At 43.5% G+C, this 19,102-nt stretch overlaps 1 long non-coding RNA gene across 1 annotated transcript in view; it reads left to right on the top strand.

Annotated features, from left to right (window-relative positions):
* LOC115098080 overlaps window positions 1-17,450 on the top strand; it is a 28,627-nt gene extending 11,177 nt beyond the window's left edge. Inside the window, exons 3-4 of the long non-coding RNA XR_003858413.1 lie at window positions 106-141; window positions 17,032-17,450. This is a non-coding gene — a long non-coding RNA (uncharacterized LOC115098080). The remainder of the gene's footprint in view (window positions 1-105; window positions 142-17,031) is intronic.
* The last annotated feature ends 1,652 nt before the right edge of the window (window positions 17,451-19,102 follow it).

Below are 19,102 nucleotides of genomic sequence, written 5' to 3'. Positions count from 1 at the left end.
TGTTTTATCTTTTTTTTTTTTTTACTAGGTCTGTGCAATTACAATAATGTAACCTGCTAAAAGTTGTAAAATAATTTGATTCTTTCTGTAAACTTTCTTTTGTAGATATTACTGGATTTTGCTGAAAGGAATAGAAGATAAGTATGTGTTATGTTATTGTCTATCTCTGTCTTTATCCTTTTCTTTTGTGTTTGTTTTAGTCCATTTTCCTCTCAGTTTCCTCTTTCTCTGTCTCTGAATCTGTATTTCTCTCTTCTGTCTTTCACTAGTTTCTGTGTACTTAGCTGTTGTTTTAATGAACATGGAGCTTGCGTTCGTGGCTGGTGAGTGTAGCGAGTGAGTGCTGGCTCACCTCCTCACTGCTGTTAGTGTGTATAGCTGGTGTTTTGCTGCTGGTATGTGCTGCTTGAGTGGCTGAGGACCACCATCACCTCTCCTTCCAATCTCCCAAATGTGATGTTCATCCTGACTCTTTCTCCCTCTCTAATTCTTATGATCTATTATCCTGTACTTTAATTAACATAATAGGAGAGATACCATCTACTCTGGTATGGTAGATCTTTACACCTCTAAATGTTCCCTTATTATTGTCCTGAAGTCTTGTTGGAATTGTGGTTCTAACTAATTCAAATAAAAGTTAAATTAGGTGTCCCTAATTTTCAACATTGAAGGAACAATTTTCCTGTAATGTATCTCACACTTTCTCTCTCTCTCTCTCTCTCTGTCTTTCTCACACCATTCAGTATGCAGTTGAGAATGTTTTTTGAAGATTATGTGTGAGTGTTCAAGATGAAAATGGATTCTCCTTTCCTTTGTATTGTGTCCTGGATTCTCTATGTCATCCTCTTCAGTGCTCCTTTTAAAATTTACTGTTGGAATGTATGCCTTCTGAACTTAATTTTCTTTAGTCATTTATATTAGATAAGCCAACAAGCTGATACTGACTGTGCAAACAGGTTGTTAACAATAAGTCTGACACATTCTGAGAGGAATCTTAAAATGAAACAAAAACGTTCCCTTTTATGAGGAAATCTTTTTCTTTCAATAAAATAAGTTAGTATGGTTCTGGTTTGTAACTGGAAATAATAAGCTGCACAACAATTTATTCTTCTTTTTAGACTTTCAACCATTTAACACTTCTCTGTAAAAGCTGGCAACTATTTTCTGCAGACCAGCTATAATGATTATATTTAAGACTACTCTGCTGCTTACTTTTTTCCATCTTTACAACTTTTAAAAAATATTTAAACACTTCCACTCACACAAGTATCACTCATTTCTGGGTGCCTAACAATGTTCCTTCAGTTTCTAAAGTGTTTTTCACACTATTTCTGCCTCCAAGGCAGAATCTGATGACAGCACTATAGATAAGCACTGCTATCACACCGTCTCTCTCGCAATAATTCTAAAACTGACAGACAACATATCTGTTACAAAGATATCCTTGCACTAGTGATGTCATCTGAAAAAAATAGTGCCTAAGAAGTACTCTAAAGTTATATTTATGATATTCTGAACTCACTAGTATCTCTCTGCCATAAATGCTATCAAAGATTAAAAATTGTTGATGCCATTAATTTTAGCTAGAATTTCTCTTTCAGAGGCATTCACTCAATGCATAATTAAGCTCTGGAATTCATTGCCAGGGGATTTGATTATGGCAGTTAGTGAAGCTGGGTTTAAAAAAGGTTTGGATAAGTTTCTAGAGCAGAAGTCCATAAACTGCTATTAATCAATAAGGATTAGTAGCTTGGGATGTATTCATTTAGGGCCGGATTTTAAAAGGGTTACGTGCATAAGGTACGCGTGTAACCCTTTTAAAACGCCCCTGCGTGCGCCGAGCCTATTTTGCAAAAAGGGGCAGTTGGGGGCATGTTTGGGGGTGTGTGGGCGGTCCGGGGGCGTGGCCGAGTGCCCCGCCACAGCCACTGTGTCGGGGCCTGCCTTGCCAGCAGACAGCCAGTGCGCGTAAGTTACTACTGCCCGGAGGCAGGCGTAACATTTCGAATAAAGGTAGGGGGGTTTTTAGAAAGGGCTGGGGGGGGGGGGGGTTAGGTAGGGGAAGGGAGGGGAAAGTGCGGGGGGTGGAGGGAACGGGCAGTGCGCGCAGGGCTCGGCGTGCGCAAGGTGCACAAATGTGCACCCCCTTGCACGCGCCAACCCCGGATTTTGTTTGTGCCTGGTACGCGAACAAAAGTACGCTCGTGCGTAGATTTATAAAATCTATCCCTTAATGTTTGGGTACTTGCCAGGTACTTGTGACTTAGGGCCTCATTTTCCAATATCGCACGGTATCGCATGCGATACCAAAAAGGGGTGTTACCATGGGGGTCATTTTCCAAGGAGTTACCACAGGAGATAATTCCGCAAATCGCGCTAACAGCCCCGATGTCAGGAGCGTAGGAGATCGCTCCCGGACCCCCGCTGGACCCCCAGGGACTGTTGGCCAGCTTGGGGGGGCCTCCTGACCCCCACAAGACTTGCCAAAAGTCCAGCGGGGGTCCGGGAGCGACCTCTTGCACTCGAATCGTTTTGCCGTACAAAATGACGCCGGCCATACGTTTGCCCTGTCATATGACAGGGCAAAGGTAGCGCCAGCGCCATTTCTACAACGCACCGGAGGGCCGAGAGTAAAAGATCACACCTGGACCCCCCCACTGGACCCCAGGTAATTTAAGGCATTTTGGGGGGGTTCGGGAGGGTGGGGGATTTATTTTAAAGGGTCGGGGTGGGTTTTAGGGTTGTTTTAGTGTGCCGGTTTTCCCGCCCTCCCCATTCCCCTCCCCCTTCCCCCGATTTACGATTTTTGACGATAAATCGGGGGAATTCCTATTAAATATCGCCTCTAACGATTTTTGACGATTTAAAATATATCGGACGATATTTTAAATCGTCAAAAAACGATTCACATCCCAAATGACTTCTATGCTGAGGAATAAATCAGTTCCTTTGGGAATCGGAAGGCAGGTCACCCAAAATGGGGTCAAGAAAGTTGCACTGCAAGGGCCATTCATTCCTTGACCAAGGCCCCTGTTTCATCCATTAATGGCTTTTAGATGTATTGGATTTGTACATTTAATTGTTGATCAGCAATTCTATAAAATTTTATGAATAAATGTTTATTAGACTGATTAAAAAATAAAAAAAATATTTAGTAGAGTTTCACTTGGATATCTTACTACATGAGTGTTCTCTATATTTATTTGTATATTATATAGTAATTTTTATTTATTTATTTATACAGTTTTCTATACTGTTGCACAGAAAAATTCTATCTCAACGGTTTACAATAAATTATATTAAAAGAAGAATAGATAAAATACATACTGTTCACAAAATTATCCAATATACATTATCAAAAGCAAGATAAACTAGAACTAACTAAAAAACTCCATTAATTAATTAAAAAGATAAAAAGTAGAAATCATAAAAGAATATAGGTTTCTGCTTGGGGCTAGTTGTCAATCGAATATGCCTGTTGGAAAAGCCATGTTTTTAATTCTTTCCTAAACCTTTTCTTATTGGATTGAAGTCTCAATTCTGGTGGCAGTCGATTCCAGAGTTTCGGTCCTGCTTTTGAAATAGAGCGATCTCTCACTTTGCTTAGGCGGGCAGATCTTATTGTTGGTACTGACAGGAGGCTCTGTTAACTGAGCGAGACCCTAAGTAAGTTTGGCATGAGGCCTGTACACTTTGGAATGGGTTTGAGATGGACTGAAATGGCTGCCAGCACAAGGGAAATATAATAATTTTGAATTTAGGGATAGTTGGTTTTACTAGATGGAAGGTTTCTCTTTGTAAGTGCAGCAGGCCTCCTGTAGTCAACACCATTCCATCTTACAAACTATAAGGCATAGTGTGCAATTTAATCAGGGGGTAATTAACTAGGGTGTATAAGAGCAAATCTAAAACGATACATAGGAAATGAGCCTCCATCAAAAAAAGTGTTGCGCGTCCCGGCCGCGCTGGTGCCATGGCCAGGCCTGCTTACCTTGGGCTCCGCTTCTCGAGGCCCAGGCCGTCCTCCCTCGCAGCCGCAGCCGGCCCCCTGCGTCTGTGGCATCCCACGGCGTCCCCAGACCCTTTGGGGCCTTCCACTTCGCGCAGCTCATCACGTCGGGGTTCGGGGTTGGGTCCGCCCCTAGCCAAACGCGCGTGGATCGCCCAGCCCTTTAAAGGGCCAAGTGCGGGGAAACTCCTCCGCGGCGCACGACGATGACGTCACCTGAGCCCTGCATAAAAGGCAAACGGGTCGTCTCATTCGTGAGAAGCTAGTTGCCGTCCTGTGTTCCTGCTTCCTTGATCCTGTGCTTGTTCCAGTGCTCCTGCATTCCTGTGTTCCTCCCTGTGTGCCAGCGTCTGTCCCTGATTCCTGCTCCGCTTCCCAGGTTGTACCTTCTCGGACTGATTCACGGTACTGACCTTGGCTTGTCTCAGACCATTTTTCAACTGATACCCGGTATTGACCTCTACTTGCCTCTGACCATGTTTGGACTGATACCTGGTATTGACCTCTGCTCGCCACTGACCACGTTTGGACCGCTGCCTGGAACTGACCTCTGCTTGCCACTGACTACGCTTGGACTTGTACCTGGAACTGACCCTTGCACTTCACTTGGACACTCTCTTCGCTTCTCCTGTGACCAGCAGGTCTGCCTGCTCTGATGCTGTCCGCGGCTTTCTACAAGCTAGACCACTAGGCGCTACCTATCCTGCCCAGAGGACCTTCAGTTCCTGCTCCCTTCCAGTGGTCTCCGGTACACTCTGTTCCGGTCTAGCTCAACTGTTCCCCACTAGCCGCACACCCTTGCTCTTGGTGGGCACACCTCTCCGCTACCTCTCCGGGAGACTCTCTGAGGCCCACCTAAGCCCAGGTGGTCTGGGTATCCAAGGGCTCAAGCTGCGGAACCCCCGGACTGCCTCTGTCTCATTGTGTGCTCCGCCTCTTGGTGGCAGGCACCCTCTGGGATCTGCCTGAGGGCCGTACCAATCCTGCGCCAGGCCAAGCATCCACCTCCAGTGCAACAAAAAGTTGCCATTTCATGACAATCGTTACTTAAATATATACAAAGATTTACATTTCAGCACTGCAAGCATGTAATCAAGAATCACCTTTTCTTACGGTTCTGTTTGTGGCTGATTTTATGAGCATATGAAGGCTGATTGAGATTAATTTGTTAAAAGCATATGAACAATTTAAAAAAAAAATTTCTATATAATCAAGACAAACATCATTCCTAAGTAAAGGTTACTGTTTGAAAAAATTCAAAGCAATTATGCAATAGCTCGCTTAGTTCTAATTCAGAAGTCTAGTCTGCAATGATGTTCTCCCACGCAGTGTCATTAGGGAAATCTCTATATGCATCAGGACCTTAGTTATTAGTGATAGCTTGTTTTTCCAAGCTATACAATAAGTGAGATCAACAGCTAAAGAATACATTTATGAGAAGACTTTAAAAACACTTTTAGATTAGGATGTCGACACTTGGATAACTTCACGTATCTTGATAAACAAAGAAACTCTTCTCATGTCCTGGTAGCATAATTTTAGGATCTTCAGTGTGGCGTGCATGGTTTGACCCAGTTTGTATCCTTATAGAAGTAATCCATGGTTCAATGTGCATGGTTCATCCAGGAACCCGCAGACCAACAGATAAGCAAAGTAAAAGGCACGATCACTACTTTGCAGACAATGCAGAATCATATTCCTGATCGGCGCCACTTTTAGAAAATCTATTCAGTTATCTGTCTCAGCTATGTTCTTCAAGACCAGCACAGTAGTTATCTGTCTTCTATGAGGCTGGAATGTATTTAAGTATGAAATAGAAATCCTCTGGGGATGTTTATAAACCAATTTGTGTTCTGATCTGTGGAAATCATGGTCTAATTAGTTCATGCATTGAAAGAAATGGCTACAATTTAAAAAGTTATGGTAATTCCAATAAGAAAGGCAGGCTTGTTGCTATCCTATTGGGAGTCTTTGATCAAATATCCTATAGCCAGCTTCTCAAATTAGATTTCAGAGAATTCTGGCATTATGCATAAAGAGGTTGAATTTGTAGAAGTTTGCAACTTGTGAGCAGTTCTACCAATTGTCAAGGCTTCAGCTCTCTCAGACTGTGGTAAAGTACTGTAATTCAAACACTTTTTAAGTAGCTACAACACTTAATCTGCATTAAAGTTTTTGCGTGGCAAGAACTAAATTCAGTTTGCATACTGTATAAAAAGGAAGCTGCCACTTGGCTGTAAATAAATTAAATATCCACAGGCACTCTGTTTTTATGTTTGTCTCATTTTGCTACAATGAAATAATACAATGCCCGCTGCATTTCAAAAGGGATCTTCATGCAAATGTATTTTGCATTTCATATATTGAACACATGACAACAGACAAAACAAATGAATGAAACAGACCAAATTTCAAACTTGTGAGCAGTAGCAGAAATCATCAAGGCTTCAACAGTAGGTAGAGTTGGGTTGATCCCTTGATGAGTGGCACTACTGCTCGCAAGTTTCAGATTAGTGCTAATTCAACCCCCTTTGTGTGACTCTCGTAGCAGAGAAAAATGCATTTCAATGAGAATCACACAATTATTGATGTAGATGTGTTGACTTTTTTTTCCAAAGGTTCTTCTATTAGCTCACATCTCACTTGCCTGACCCATTTCCTTACCAACAAATTAGATTTTTAAAAATATATATTTAGCAGTATTTTCTTCAATAGCTAGCTAAATTTAGGATAGCTCTTTAGCCCGCCATACTTTGACCTAGATTTATCAAAATGCTATAAATATAGTGGAAATAGCACCTGCGATAAAAAAAGAAACGTTTTTTTTAATCACAAATGCAGGGGGCAGGAGACAGAGAGAGAGAGAGAGAGAGAGAACCTCTGCAGAATGCAATATCAGGCCAATTCTACATTTAAGAAGTAATATTTCAAAGCGATAGTAACTCAATAATATACCTGGACTTGACCAACATTACTCAAATAATGATTTTATTTATGAAATTGTAACTGAACTTTATTGGCACCTGTTAGAATGTACGATATCCTACATTTACTTACCTTAGTCTATGTGCCTATTTGTAAACCGTTGCGATGGTATATAACTTAGCGACGGTATAGAAAAGTTTTTAAATAAATAAATAAAAATAAATTCAGTATGGTGAGCTCAGGCCGAGTGCACTGTTAGCCCCCGTTTGGACGTGCGTTTTCCATGCGCTATTATTACCCCTTATACAATAAGGGGTAATAGCACGTGGAAAACGCGCGTCCAACCCCCCCCCCCCCCCCGGAAACTAATAGCTTGCTGAACATGCAAATGCATGTTGATGAGCCTATTAGTCCTGCGCGATACAGAAAGTAAAATGTGCAGCCAAGCCGCACATTTTACTTTCAGAAATTAACTCCTGCCAAAGGCAGGATTTAATTTCAGCCAGCACCGGAAAAGTGTACAGAAAAGCAGAAAAAAATGCTTTTCTGTACACCCTCCGACTTAATATCATAGCAATATTAAGTCAGAGGCCCCCCGCAAAAAAAAAAAAAAAATCTGCCCGCGGCCCTCAGGTTGGAAAACGGATGCTCAATTTTGCCGACGTCTATTTTCCGAACCTGTGGCTGTCAGCGGGTTTGACAACCGATGCTGGTAAAATTAATCGTCAGCTGTCAAACCTGCTGACAGCCACCGCTTTCGCCAATAAGGAGGCGCTAGGGATGCGCTAGTGTCCCTAGCGCCTCCTTATTAGTGCAGGCCCTCATATTATAGAGTAAATTTTGAGTAGCCCACATAATTGCAAAGTGTGTGTGTGTGATATTTTTATTTAACAGCAAGTTTACTTTTATCTGCCAAATAAAAAGGGGTGGGATTAGATCAGGGGGAGGGAAAAATATGCATGGGGTTTTCATTTCTAAATTCCTGAGTGCACCTTCTCATACATATTTTCAAAGCAGGTGCAAAGTCACAGATGCAAAGTCCCCACATTCCCCTACTGGCCTACATTTTCAAAGGGAAACTGTGTTGGGAGTTTCTTTGAAAACAAACTTGTATTCACGTGGGTAGAATGCACTTTCCAGTCAGCAAACCCTGTGGGCTGTTTAAAAATGTGACCCCCCGAATGCCTTTTTTAAAACTTGGCTGAAAGTAGGTGGGCAATAGAAGCCCTATATATTTTTAACTGGATAGAGGAGAGCAGTTTTCAACCAGGCTAATTTACCATTTTTAAACGTCATCACCCCAGATTGTTCGCTGCTTTCCTCTCTCTCTCTCTCTCTTGCCTTCCACAATGCCCTCCCTCCAATACTAGGTTAGATAATTTTTGCCACCAGTCTCTGACTTCATGTGCTGATATGTAAATTTGATACCTTGAATCCCAAGGTAAGAGGATGAATGGGAACCAGACCTCTCAAAGAATGCCAAGAGCAGGCAGCGGCATACTTTTTAAGATCCTTGGAGAAGAAAAGTGGTGATGCATTCATTAAACCCAGGGATCCCAGTGGCGTCTGTGAATGTCAAGTTTAAATGCTCTTGAAGTTGCCCTGTGTGTTGTCTAACAGTAAAGGTAGAATGAAAAAAGTTGCCGATTTCCATAGGTGCTTCATGGGTGGCTGCCACACCAATCAGACTCCCAGCCGGCTGCCGTGCTGGCCCAGCAGGATGGGGTGATAGCTAGTGGCTAATGGATCTGTGAACCTGGAGATCTGATTCAGCTTTTTTGAGCATAAAATCTCCTCTTTCTGCATGAGTGAAATGCATCAACCAAATTGGTTTGAATCAGCGGACTTGAAACGCAGAGCAATGAAAAATAAAACATGACGATGGTGAGATCTTTCATCTTCAGTCATCATCATCATCTTCCATCAAAGGTGCACCAGTCCTCTCTGTGCTGGGTTTCCCTCTCTGTTTCTCCTGTCTTTTCCTGATCGTGACCATTTTTAAACATCGTCCTCTTCTACCCCTCTTGCCCTCTCTGCAATGCTCTCCAAAACTAGGTTAGCTAATTTTGCCACCAGAGACTCTGACTATATGTGCTGATATGTAAATTTGATGTACCAGAAGCCCATAAACACATATATTCCAACACGCAATTTGGTTTCTATCCTAATACAGGAATTTATTTGCTTTCAGTAAGGGTATGGATTATCTGATGCAGCTCTTTCCCCTCTCCCCATAATTGTTACAATAAATTATGCATTGGCATACAGTCCAAAGGTAGGAAAAACTGAGATTAGCTTTACAGATAGGCATGACACTTTTACTTTAAAATAAGCCAAGCAAGCATCAGAATTAAGTGTGACTGGGGAGCTACCTTACGAATGCAACAAGTGTAGCGCAAAAGGTATTATAAAAAAAAAACGTTTTGCTGAAAGATTGCCAGTCTTTGAAAAGAACAAAGAAGAACAAACAAAAGGGAGAAAATCTGTCAGGATTAGATTGGCTTTTGGGTGCAATGCCTTCAGTTGTTGATGCTAACGGCACGAAATCCATGCATTATGTTATCCTGAAGAGAGAGAAAGAAATGTGATAAGGATAAGATGACAAGGTCTATCTCACGTCCATCAAACTCTCCTGGTAATGTGCTAGATATTCTTGTACTCTGATGGATCATAGGGAGATCCAGCATTTGCCATTTATACGCTGTTTTTTTTTTTTTTCTTGTGTGGTATTTTCCCTAAATTTACTGCCGGGGCTGGTGCTAGGTTTTTTTTTTTTTGCTGTCCTGTGCGAATAATTACTGTTCTCTCTCTCCCCCCCCCCCCCCCCCCCCCCCGTTTCATTCATTCTCTGTCCCAGGTCCACTAAAAAAAATGCCCAGCTCCCTTCAGTGATACAAACTTTTAAAACTGACACCACCACCCTCCCCCCCCCCCCCGAAACCAAAGCTGGTGCAAGGGTATTAGGTGCCCCAGGCGAACCTTATAGCCTTGCACAATGCGTCCCCTCCCGCCCTATTCCACACACTGTTAAGAGTTGTGCATTTATATTTTACATGAAAAATATCAAAGTACAGAATTCTGAGGTAAAAATATCACTTACATTATATTTACATGCACTGCTGTGACGCCAACCAGAAATCCCTGCAAAAAAGACACTTGGAACCCCTATGGTATTAGGCCTATTGTGATGTGTGTTGGGTGTGGGCTTCACCCTCTGAAAGCCCGAATACACTTCCTGTTAGGAGAATGCCTCACCTCAGTCACACATGGAGAACATAAACAGACCCTCACCAAATACAGAATAGAGCAACCATAAAGTAGAAATACAAACACGCAGACAAAAATTGAACTGGAAACCACAAAAAGCCAGACTCTTTATGCAGTGCAACAATGAAAAAGCATAACTATCACCATTCCTCAAACATCAATCAATAAAATCAAGAAATAAATTAAATACATAAACATAACAGCCTGGATTTTCAAAGGCAGCACGACTAAAAACCAGGGTTTACACACGTGGCTGGGCCTTGCGTACACTACGCGCATTTTAAAATGGGCCATGCATATAAACCCCGGTACACGCACAAGTGCCGGGCCTCTCCAAAGGGGCGGGCCAGGGGGAGCGGGGTGTGGGTGTGGGTGGGGGCCGGGGCAGCGCCATTCTACGCTGTCCCGGGGAAGCACGCGCTGGCAGCCGGCCGGCGCATGCAGATTACTTTTGCTCCAGAGGAGCAGTAAGTAATGAAACAAAAAAAAAAAGTTAATAGATAGGAAGGGGTTAAGGGTGGGGAGGAGAGGAGAGGGGAAGAGGGAGGAAGGTTAGGTAGGGGGGTAGGGAAGTTCCCCCCCAGTCCGCTCCTTAATTGGAGCGAATTGAGAGGGAACTGGGGGAGGCCCAATTGCATCCCTCCCCCCCCGTGCACCGCCCGCACATGCGTGTGCAGTCTTTAGAATCCGGCACGTATGTGCGTGTGGCCATCAGATTTTATTACATGCGGGCTCCGGGAACCGCGCGCACATGGACGGCTGCGCGCTGTTTTTAAAATCTACCCCAATACTAAAAACATACTGATAATATTATTTTTTAAAAAGCTGATGAATAAAAGATCAAATAATTAAAAACTCATATACAAGTTGTTTTTAAATGTCCCAAACACCAATAAAATATTTCAAAACAGGAGACACAGCAAATAATGCCTGAAAAATAAAACTAAATAGGATTTTAAAAAATTCCCACTCTCCATGCCTGGCAATTTTTGATTTCCAGTCACCCTGAGATTATCGTGGCTTACTGTGAGTGGGATGCACAAACTTTCTCCTCTCTTTCTTATACATACACACACACAAGCTCATACGCACATACGCTCCCTCTCAGACAAACCCCCAGGCGTCTCCAGCTCTTCTTTGATTGGGATCTACCAGCAGCGTCAGGCCCTCATCTTCATTTCAGCTGCTGGCAGGTTGGGATCCACCTGCAGCCCCCATTCTCTCTCTCACACACACACACACACAACCCAGGCAGCTCCCATTCTTTCTCTGTCTCTCTCTGTCTCTCTCACACACACACACACACACCCCAGGCAAGCTCCCATTCACATCCACCCAAATCACTGGCAGGCACCCATACTCATATACATACCCCCTGCCCATCCCAGGAAGGCTCCCATGCATGCATATGTATGCACACACATACACACACACACACACACACACCCATCCTAGGCAGGCTCCAGTTCACACACATATATACATATGAACCCAGTCAAGCTCCCATTCATACATCCACTCATCCCAGGCGGGCTTCCATTCACACACACACACACACACACACACACACACACACACACCAGGCAATGAGGGTTCTCTGGTTAATCCTCCTCCGCTGCTGCTGCCAGCCTGTACCTTCTTCTTTGTGGAGAGTAGCCATTCTTGTTGCGACCGTCGCTGCTCGACGCCCTCACACCACCCTCTTTACCTCTGTGGTGACTCCCTCCGGGTCTGATGGACGGCTGGCTGCCACTGCATCTCCATGCCGCCTCCCTCTGGTGTCCCCGGACCAGTTCAACGCTGCATCTCCGCCATCTTGTCCTGTTGCCTAGGGCGTGCGCGTCCCGACTCTTGTACCAGCAAGGGCATGAACCTCAGGGGCGTCCCCCTGAGATGACATCATCTGTGCGTCCCCCTGAGATGACATCATCTGCTTCCAATATTTAAAGGTCTTTGAAAACGTTAACAAACTGAGTTAACAGGGGGATTGTTTCGGCTTTACTCCCAAGCTACTCTGCCTCCTTGGACTTACCAGAGGTACCCGCTCCTCGGGGGCCTCGCTCTTTTCTTTACTTTCAGATTACAGATAGGAACCAGTACTCGCTCCTCTAGGGCCCATGTTCCTGGACACTCTGAAGATTCTCTACTGCCTGGAAGCTATCACTGCTACAAACAATTGTGAGTTACCATCGCTCTCTCAGAGCTTTCCCTGGAACCAGGTACTCGCTCCTCGAGGGCCTAATCCTTTCCAGCTTCCGAGCTTACTTGAGACCTTTCGTGAGTTTTGTCATCTAGTTCTGTTCATGAACTCTGATTACTCTGCCTACTTACTTTCTACAGTTTCTCAACAGCTCAGCCATCCTGGGATCATTGTTCCAGTACCTGAGGGAGTACAGCCCTGCCGGGCATATCAGCTCACTACTGCCACCTCTGGTGGTTTCTAATAGCCTGTTTAATAAAAGAACTAATGTGTGTCTGTCTCCATACTCTAGCCTCTCAGGGTCCCTCTCAGGGTATCCTCCCGAGGGCATAGTCATCTGCCATCGGCCCAGGGATCCACCCACAACTATATCAGATTCATTACAGATTGCTACTCCTTAGCAAGACGATATCTGAGACACTACAAGATTGCTGACTCCTCCCTCTCCAGGAGCCCGCTATATAGAGCTCTCTCTACAGATTGCTCCTCCTATCTGACTGCTCCTCCCATCAAGCATCAGATTTCCAACAGATTGCTAACTCCCTAGCAAATCCTCAACAATTCTGCAGCTCCTCTTCATGTGCTGGCTCTGAGGTAATTCAACATTCGCAGTGCTATATTCCCCTCCCATGCATCGCGAGATGAGAATACAGGAAGTGCTAGCACCATTAGCATTGAAAACTGCGGGGTCAGCACGTGAGGAGCAGTTGCTGGACGGGTTTCTTCTTCTACGGTGGCCTTCTGCTTCTTCTGCCGCTGGTGGGATTGGGTCCACCAATGGCACCATGGGCCTCTCCCTGCTCCCGATGCTGCCCCACTGGGTGTGCCCTCCTGTGCAACTGCACGGTTTGCACACCCGGTGGTGCCTGGCCTGCTTACTGCAAGGTACTAGTAGCTGTATTGGTCCAGGAGAAAACTTGAATCTTTGAAGGTTGGAATAGCTCTTAAAGGTCTAACAAGAAAGTCTACTTGGGGGCAGGACAATTGCTGAACTAAACTGCACCCTGAGTAGTCAGAGTCCCCCTTCCAATGGTGCAGAACATTGTAATTCTCTTGTGAGAGTCATGGACCCTAAGGTAAGAGGAGGAAAGGGATCCAAAGCTCTCAAAGAATGCCAAGAGCAGGCAGCACACCTTTAAGATCCTTGGATCATTTCTATTAGAAGAAATGTGGTGATGCATTCAGTAAACCCAGGGATCCCAGTGGCTTCTGTGAATGTTAAGTCTATATGCTCAGCACAGCTAAGTAAGAAGCACGTACATTCATTTTGTGTCTGTGCACAAAGCGTATAACTAGTTTTCCATTTCCTGTGTAAATAAAGTCAGACCAGTTTTGAAAGCACAGCTTTGTTTATTTATTTAAAACAATTTATATTCTGCCTATCATAGAAACCCATGCTAGGAGCTGTCTGCAATTATTCCAGGTTCTGAACAAGAGAAAGTGTGCTGCCACAGAGAGGAGTGGTCATCCCTGATGCTGAGTGCTTTCACCCATACTCCACTACAACATCTGACTGACCTCAGACTAAAAAAACCCTCAAACCACTCAGGACACCCTGCTCCCCTCTCCTCCATCCTCAACCATATGGTTACGTCAGGAAATATTTCTTCACGAAGGGGGTGGTGGAGGCCTGGAATGCCCTTCCAGAGGAGGTGGTGAAAATGAAAACAGTCGAAGGACTCAAAGGGGCATGAGATACACACTATGGATCTCTAAAGGCTAGAAGACAGAAATGAGATAAGCCTGCAGGGGGGTAACTTGCTGGTATGGCGGTTACTACCCTTAGCAGAAGGCATGGAGATTACTACCCTTAACCAATATGCTTTGATGCTTTTAATGCAACTGCAACATTGCTCCCTGCTTACACTGCAGGGAGATAAGAGGAATTGGATTCAGACGACAACTGAGGGCCCCGACTTCCATGGTCTGGGATACTGTTACACGGACATAAGGGAAAAAGCACAGGACTGCTTCTATGGCCAAGTCCAAAAGGAAACGAAGAAAAAAATGCATGGGGGGTAACTTGCTGGGGCATGGGTTACTACCCTTAACCAAAGAAACCTTGATACTTTTGATGCAACTCCAACATTGCTCTCTGCTTCAATGGCAAGAGGTAAGGGGGAATTGGATTCAGACTGCAGCCAATGGGGGCCCTGACTTTTATGGTTTGGGGAAATAATAAGCATGGGGGTAACCTGCGTAGAGCAACAATTACTACCTTTAACAGAAGGCAAGGCTTTACTACCCTTAACCAATAGGCCCTGATGCTTTTGATGCAAGTGCAACATTGCTTTCTGCTTCATAGGAGGAGGTGGGGGTTGGAGGGAAAGAGGAGTTTGGATTCAGAGAGAATCAACATGAGCCAACACGAGCCATGACTTTTTTACAGTCTGGTGCATGATGTGCAGACAATAAGGAAAAAATCCAGGCCTGTTTATCCGGCCAAGTCCATGAGTAAAGCACGTAAAGCAGCACTGACTGATACATTATTTATTTATTTATTTATTTATTTATTTAATTTCTTTTACTATACCGATGCTCAAGACTAGGTCTTATCGTACCGGTTTACAATGTAACTGAGGGGAAACCAATTAACATCAAGGTAGAAAGTAAAGTTACATTAAACAGGGAGCGTAAAACCTGGGCAATGGAAGACAGTACAGAATTTAAACTAAGAAACAATTAGAGAGAGATAAATATATATATATAATCAACAAAAACTATAAGATACGTAAACATAGATTTATCCTAGGCAGTTATTAGCATGGTATGTCCAGTGGGAGAAGGAAAGGGTGAGGTTGGGTGGGGGGGAAGGGGAGAGGGAAAAGAGGGGGGGGGTAGGGATTAAGGAGGGGTGGGAGAATGAGAGACAGTGATGGTTGAGGAGATCCTTCAGCGGTAGGCTTCTGCGAACAGCCAGGTTTTCAATTTCTTTCTGAATGTTGAATGGCATTGTTCTTGGCGTAAGTCTTGGGGAAGTGAATTCCAATGTAGTGGACCTGCTGTTGAAAGAGCACGCTTGTGAATAGAGTTGTGGACAGATGATTTGTTGGGGGGGGCCTTGAGCGAACCTTTGTAGGCAGTTCTGATCGGTCTTGCTGAAGTATGTAATTCGAGTGGGAAGGTGAGTTGGAGAGTGGATTGCTGGTAGACGGATTTGTGGATGATGGTGAGAGCCTTGAAAAGTATTCTATATTGGATGGGCAGCCAGTGTAGGATTTTTAGGATTGGTGTGATATGGTCCTTGCGACGAGTGTTTGTAAGGATCCTAGCCGCTGCGTTTTGCAGCATCTGAAGAGGTTTGGTGGACGAAGCGGGGAGACCAAGTAATAGAGCGTTACAATAGTCGATCTTTGAAAACAGTATGGCTTGAAGCACCGAACGGAAATCCTTGAAGTGTAAGAGCGGTCTAAGTTGCTTCAGGACCTGTAGCTTGAAGAAGCATTCTTTGGTTGTGGCGTTAATGAATTTTTTGAAATTCATTCTAGAGTCAAGGGTGGCCCCAAGATCTCTGACCTGGTTTGCTAATGGGGTGCTAGCATTATTTGCGAGGGGGTTGTTGTCATAGGGGTAACCTGCACAGTGCTGCAGATACAACCATGGGAAGCTTGCTGGGCAGACTGGATGGACCATCGGACCTTTTCTGCCATCATTTCTATGTTTCTAGGTTACATAATAATATAGTCACCATTACTTTGGGGAAAATGTAATATGAGAGCTTCTCAGTAGCATAGAGAGATAATGGAAGATGTAACGAGAATGACTGCTAAGAGCCTTGGAGAAGTTTTGTAGGCCTCTCCTTCAGATGTGACAGCTAGTTAAAGAAGAGGCCTGCGAGGTGGGGAACGCTCATGCCCAATGCCCGTCTTGTTGGTCTCCTTTGACAGATATTACAACCGACAAAGAAAGATTCCCCAAAACTCTTAGCTGCCATTCCTATTAGGTTTTCTGTTCCCCAAGCACCGACCATTTGAGATACAGTACAGAATGAGCTCCTCTTGCTCGTAGTTATTTTAGTTAAAGCAGGTCTGTCCAATATCGCACAGGAGCAAAGATGCACTTAACACATCTGCTGAATACACCAAAAGCGCAAATAAACCTTTACTTGGTCAAGGGTTGCATTATAAGTTTTTTTTTATTCCACCACGGTAACTCCTTCCAGTGAACCACAGTCCCCAACACGGACCCGTGTTTGGCCAGTCCGGCTGCTTCGGGGGGATAATTTTAACAACAATCTGTGTCACAGTGATTTCAGAAATTGTCAGGAGCAAAAGGAGTTAAAGCATGTCTGAACATTTTCGGGTAGCCAGTGACCCAGGAGTGATGTACCAGTTTAGTATCCGTAAATCAGAAGCAGTCTTCTAATGAGCATTAAGAATACGAAGGAAATTATTGTACTCTGGCAGAAATGTTGATGGGGTGGCATGACTTTCTGTAGGATGACGCTACCTCCAGCTCTATATTTCCATCTTTGTTTCTGTGTTCATACTGTGTGCATCATACATTTCATAGGTTCATATTGCTGAACCTATGAAATGTTCCTTTTGTTTGTTAGATGTATTTAATATTAATGAGATGAGAAAATCCTCCTTTATGAATTATGCTAATAGCTACATTTCTTTTAATGTAGGTAGGACAAGGCAATAGTAAGTCTAAAGAAGGAAGCTCTGTGGTCTTGAACGATCGTGCACAACGTCTCCGGGTAATCTTTGTGCTAGCCCAATGAAAGACATCACAATTTGGAAAGTATCCAGTGATACTACAGGTATACTGGGTTTTAAGCCATACGGAATGAACTCAGCACCTTCAAAACTGAGGACGATAAAACTGTGCTGTAATGTGCAGGAGAGAGGAACAACAAGGAAACTGGTACTGTGGGAAAATATCCTCAAGAGTGTAGGAACATAGCTTTGGATGGTACAAATTAATTAAAAGACAATCCTAGATGAGACAGAGTTGCCACATCTGTGAATGGCACCGCCGCTTTAAGCTGTGCAAGGAACTACAGGAATGCATTAGACCTATTACATCAAAAGCCCACAACTTTGCTAGCCAGGAAATAACTCTATAAATTAATATTACTCTTATTAATGATTGTCCTGCCAGTCAGCTCTAGATATGCTTCACATAATAAAGCACTTGACGGTTTTCTTCAGCACTCAAAAATCTGCGACGGTGCCAAAGAATGTGGACCCTCAATTAACAAACTTATAAGAATTAATTATCTTTTTTTTTTTTTTTACCCAATATACAATGCACAACAAATGTCCTAAACGCCTGTCACGTGTTTAACACGTGCAACATATAGTAAGATATTATGCAAGACTTGCCTAAATTATACTAACATATCTGTCCTTGAATTCTAGACATTGCAAAATCTAACCCGAAAATTTGCTTGAATGTAGCTGACACCGCCTACGTATTGTTAAGAGGAAGGAGGGGATGTAAATACTATGTAAATAATATTTACTATGTAAATATTAACTGTAAATGCATTTTTACTATGTAAATATTCCTGTCCCTCTCTCTTTTCCTCCTATCCCAGTTGTTAACTTCCCCGTTCATTGTAACTATTATTTTCCGCACCAGTTCAATACCTCTAGTTCTATGTTCAATGCACAACTTGTTAAATGTAAACCGACTTGATGCAACCTCTGGTCATGAAAGCCGGTATAGAAAATAATAAAATAAATAAATAAATAAATAAATAAATATTTAAAACATCTGCTGAAATATGGGGATTACAGGGGGATGGGTGAAGCAGGAAGGGGCATCTGGTTTGTTTAGACCCGTGACGCTTTTGGACTGAGATAGCATTGCTGGGGTAGTTGGCCCTCTATCTTCATTTTGAAAGTGTAAATTTTCTTGCACTGTAACTAATTACATTAGTTTCAGGATACCTTAAGGAAATGGTTAGGAAATGCTAGAGACAGACAGGCTGATGCAATAAAGTGCACTCAGCCTAGCGCACAGGTTTACGTGTGGTTGGACGCGCATTTTGGGCGTGCTAGACTAGCACCCAATGCAATAAGGAGATTATCACATCCAAAATGCGCGCCCAAACAAATGCATAGCTGTTGGCGCTCATCACATCTAAATTCCATATCGATGAGGCTATTAGCTATTACCCCGTCGCAGAAAATTGCTATGCACCTAACATGCACTTTTTAACGTGGAAAATTTAACTCCAGCACTGGAGCTGGCATTAAATCAATCCGTGAGTCAAGGGGTCAGGAGAAATGAACAAAATAGTGTCCTGTGTGGTCCCTACCTTTATTCTTAAACACATACTGCTTGCGGAGTTTAAGAATAAAGGTATAATGCAACGGCTTGATGAAATAAAAACATTTCTGGATGCATAATACACTCTCTGTCATGGCCGCGCTCGGCAGACCACGAGACTAGCGCGACCGGCCCACCGGGGGATGCCCGATCCCCCGATAGGCCAATCCGCCCCTGTTTCTGTTACACTCCTGCCTTAATATTTTTGCCCACTGCTGAACCTATGAAATGTTCCTTTTGTTCGTTAGATGTATTTAATATTAATCCGGTCATGAAATGAACATTATTATAATTATGATGTTCTATAGGGGTTTTCCCTCTAATGTTTTAAATTTCCTTTTCAGAAAAGCATCAAGAATTGAAAACAGTATTAAAAGCAATAGTATTTTAGCTCCAGTGATGACAAAAATGATGACAAC

This window comes from Rhinatrema bivittatum, chromosome 8 (genome assembly GCF_901001135.1).
Source record: "Rhinatrema bivittatum chromosome 8, aRhiBiv1.1, whole genome shotgun sequence".
NCBI lineage: Eukaryota > Metazoa > Chordata > Amphibia > Gymnophiona > Rhinatrematidae > Rhinatrema > Rhinatrema bivittatum.
Note: the sequence above shows the minus strand (reverse complement) of the source record. Positions and strands in the feature narration are given on the sequence as shown.